This window comes from Lolium perenne, chromosome 6 (genome assembly GCF_019359855.2).
Source record: "Lolium perenne isolate Kyuss_39 chromosome 6, Kyuss_2.0, whole genome shotgun sequence".
NCBI classification, from domain to species: domain Eukaryota; kingdom Viridiplantae; phylum Streptophyta; class Magnoliopsida; order Poales; family Poaceae; genus Lolium; species Lolium perenne.
The window spans coordinates 215,909,661-215,914,012 of NC_067249.2; the positions used below are offsets into that span (position 1 = coordinate 215,909,661).

A 4,352-nucleotide genomic window follows, 5' to 3' on the forward strand; every position below is an offset into this window, starting at 1 on the left:
TTTGGGTGAGTGTTTCTGTCTTGAGCACATTCTCTTTTGTTTACTCCATGCATGGTATGTGCCTAATCGATGAGTTATGCATGACTGTGCATGTATCGTGTCCGCAGGTTCCACTGGATTCTGCTAGTAATTCAATTTCACGACTCCAGAGTTCTCATCCATGACTCTCTGAATATGGATCCAAAGCTTTGGGCCAACATTAGAAAAATGATGCAGAAGTAATTATTTTCATTCATTTGCGCTCTATATCGATCGGCCTATTTCGTTCATTTCCTAATATCAAGTAACTAATAACTCTCTTGTTCATTTAATTTTCTTTGCCTCGTAGGGTTTGGAGACGGTTCGTAAATGAAAAGGTCGGTGAATTAAAAAAAGAGCTACAATTTAAAAGGTCAGTGGCTGGGACTGGGGATATTCAGCCACCGGGGGACCAATCTATGTGGATACTATGTTTGTGAGATGATCCGGAGATACACCTCTGAGCGGGTTCCGACTGATAACAATGTCAAGAGAAATAACCTCCAGAAGATGCTTAGTCCAGAAGCTCGCTTTCGACCACTTCAAGAGGAACTAGCTGGATGGTTCAGGAGGGAAGTCGTCGATCCTAAAGGAGAACACTATGTAGAGGACGTAGAACTTCATATGCATTAAATTATGTATGGAAACTTGTTCAAAATTGTATATGATCATCCGATGATATTGAATATATATTGTATATTCCTCTTGAATTCTTTTCGGTTCTAATTTCAAATTTGATTGAAATTGTACATTCATATGCATGTATGTAGTACCGTAGAATATGTGAAACTCCTTCAAAATTAAAATAAAACATAAAAAAATAAAACAATACAAATTAAAAAGAAAACAGGTTTAGGAAATTTAAAACCCTAAACTCATGCGCCTTTAGTCGCGATTGGCCAGGAGAACCGCGACTAAAGGTCCTCCGTCCCAACGGACTGCTGGCGGCCACGTGGATGTTTCTGCGGTTTCGCGTGACAGTCGCATGTGCCGCTGCCGAGTGCCGATACCCTCCATCTTCATTCATCGCTAATCCGTGTTAGCCGACGCGCGGATCTGGCCGGCCGGTCAACACTCGTGCGTTCCGTTCCATCGCTACCACGGCCGGGACCATTAATACGTCTTAGCTCGTGCGCCGCATGTTCTGAAGATGTACGTCGAGTTCTTCTGCGAACCTGGAGCCGTGTTCTGGTAGGCAAGTCAAATGGCAATGGTGGTGGCGTCTTTCTCAAGTCTGGGTTTGAACAGTTGTCCCTGCATGCATGCCGTCCTACTGTTTGCCGCCCGTCCACCCACGTTTGCAGATCTGGCATGGCTGCTGCCCTACCCTACGTTGCATAAAACCAAGCATCTTTTCTCGCAGGACCAGACGCCGAACGCCGATCATGATCGACCGTCCTCCGCGTAGCGACGGCGCGCGCTTTCCAGCCCGGCCGTCCCCGGCTCGTGCCGGTCCAGTGTGGTATATATATGCTGCTGATCGATCAAGGAAACACACGGTCGGTATACCATTCGCGATCATGTTTGTTCGCGATAGATAGGATTTCATTGCGATGCCACGACACGGCCTGTTCTATACTCGACCGCGCAGAGTTTATGCAAAGCCTTCCTCGGTTAGAGGAGAGTAGTGTCTTCGAGATCTCAGAATACCTGGCGATCCCGTGAGCTTCTTCCCAAGTCCCGCAATCGGGTCCAAGGACGCCGAGTTTAGCAGCGCGGCAATGTTTCTGGGTGATGACATAGTAGCGAATAAAAACTCCTTCAAGATTTTCCTGGGTCTGTTGTTGATGCTAATGACATTTTATCCACCCCTTTGAGCAGACATGGTACGGAGGATTATGTCGCATGGAGAGGTTCAGTAAGAACGGATTCTTCTCGGTCCATTCAGCTTATCATATGGAGTGGGAGTCACAAGTTTGGGAATAATCCAAAGAAGACTAGATGGTACAGGCTTGGCAAGTCAAGACCCTATGTTGGGATGAGGTATGGAATGCAAACAACCAGCTAAAATTAAAATATTTGCTTGGAAATGTCTGCATGCTATTCTCCCCCTACCTATGCTCCTTTGGCAAACCGGCATGTAATCACAAATAGTTCATGTACGTCGTATGGTGGTGCATTTGAAGACATAAAACACACCTTGTTTCTTTGTGGAGGAGCAAAGGAAGTTTGCAAGAAAATGAAATTATGTAAGCTAGTAAAATAAGTGTGTGCTATAGATCGAGCTCGAATTGATATCTTTGAATATCTTATACCAGGGAATTTCAATCAACCTACAGATAATAAGATAGAAGATCTAAGGTAGCTAATTATGGCTACGGCGTGGTACATATGGACGATCAGACGTCAAAAGGTTCATGTTGTGCCGCTTCAAACCTTGATACAATCAATGATGTCGATCAATGTCTTTGTTACGAATTTTGTTCGTGCCGCAAATCCGAACGATAAAAAGAACAATAGCAGCTGGACAAAGTCGAAGGAGGGTTCTGTTACACCAAATGTTGATGCAAGATTTTTTCTTGATCAGAGGAAAGCTTCAACTGGAGCTGTTACCCGAGATGATACAGGGAGCATTATTACGAAATATATTTAAATTTTGACAAATCTTAGACATGTTTCATGGGAAGGAGAGAGTACGCGTGGTTAGCTAACTTAATATCGAATGAAATATATAGCAAACATTGATTTTCCATAATTCAGTTATAAATCACCATAACTTCTCCTAAAGTTACCAGGTTCTGTCATTTCGAATAATCCTTACCTTTTTTTATTTAGGGGCTTATTATAGCTATTTTTGTACGGGAAACTGTCCATGACCCGCAAGTGCATGGATAATATTTTAATGCTCAGTGAGCATCAAATGGCCACTATCAACGAGGTCTACCTCACCCCATACCACAGAATTCCAATCCATGGAAGCAAGAACGGCACGGAATGGAAGATATAATGTCCACTACATGGTTGTCCATTCACAAGCCAAAAGAGTTTGAGAAAATGCTAGCCCACCGATCTGTGTAGGGAGAAACTCGTCATCGCCCCAGGCCCTAAGCAAGCAACTCCCACCGATGAATAGCCTACTAACGCTTGATTCGTCCGCTACTGGGCCGGCCCATGTAGGATTTTTTTTCTTGCTGCGAAATCATTTTTTTCCATTTTCCTTTTTTATTTATCCTTTTTTACCTTGGTTTTTTCCCGTGTTTTGTTTTTTGAAATTCTATAAATATTTTTTCTAGTTCCTTTTGTTTTTCAAAATTCTATAGATTTTAAGTTTGTTATCTAAGCTAAAATGGTGAGAGTCATGGGCAATAGTTGAAGCGATTTAGTTTTTGCAGAGACATCAATAAACTTGGAGCTCTACCACCAGAGACCATACATATATAGCAACATGTTACTTCTCACATTATTCTTTGTCTTCCATTGAGATGTCAATATCTTCTACATGATACAAATAAGGATTGCCACTTTATCTACATTAGGTGGTATCTAAGATAGAGGAGTAGCTGGAATGATTTTTTGGATGACCGGTCAAGAACACACTTTATAGGGCTAGTCTCATTAGTTGTTACTAGCTGAATTAGAACACAACCCATTGACTATTTATACAATATACTTTTACTGAATACAACATCCAAAATATAATTGAGGGGTGAAAGCTTTAGAATTTAGTGTTAAGTTATTTTTTTGTTTTTTCTTACATATGATTGAAAATTAAAGATTGCTTTTTGTACAATTCAATAGTCTACCATTATTGTGAATATACAATGCAAACTCTATTTCATCGCGAAAATTAATTTGTACTTTGAGAAGTTTCTCTAAGTGAAATTCCATCTGAAATTGAACATGTCATCTATGGGTTTGTTTTCTGCCTCTTTGACGCACTTAAGTGTGTTTATATGTGTTTGTGTATATTTTAGTATCATGACAAAGAGTTTTGCACAACACATATCTAGAAATTTCTAAATAGAAGTTTGTCCATCATAATTGTATCTTGCTTAGTAGTACCAAATATAATATTACAAAATGCATGATGGGTCGGCCGTCATCAAGGGAAGCCTCAAGCTCGAGTGCGCAACTTTGAAGATTGCCGATTTCCTGATTCAACATCAAGGTAAGCCTGAAGCTCTTCCCCAATTCGGCAATTCCTCTTCTGAGTTTCTCTGTTCAGATTTCTTAGTGATTTTCTATTTCTAATTTGTTGTTAGTTGTAGTGATACTAACGGCAATTGCCTTGATTGAGCCTAGTTTTACTTCACCTGATAATAGAAGTTTGACTGTTTAAGTATGTGAGATAGTTAGAGTAAAAGAAAATCTATATGAATTTTCTGACTACATTT

The 4,352-nt window shown here is 40.7% G+C and overlaps 1 long non-coding RNA gene across 1 annotated transcript; it reads left to right on the forward strand.

The window, feature by feature from the left end:
- The first annotated feature begins 1,527 nt into the window (after window positions 1-1,527).
- On the forward strand, window positions 1,528-2,251 carry LOC127306096 (uncharacterized). Its single transcript, XR_007854432.2, has 2 exons — window positions 1,528-1,749; window positions 1,840-2,251. It is a non-coding gene; the product is annotated as an uncharacterized lncRNA (long non-coding RNA).
- Window positions 2,252-4,352: the final 2,101 nt, after the last annotated feature.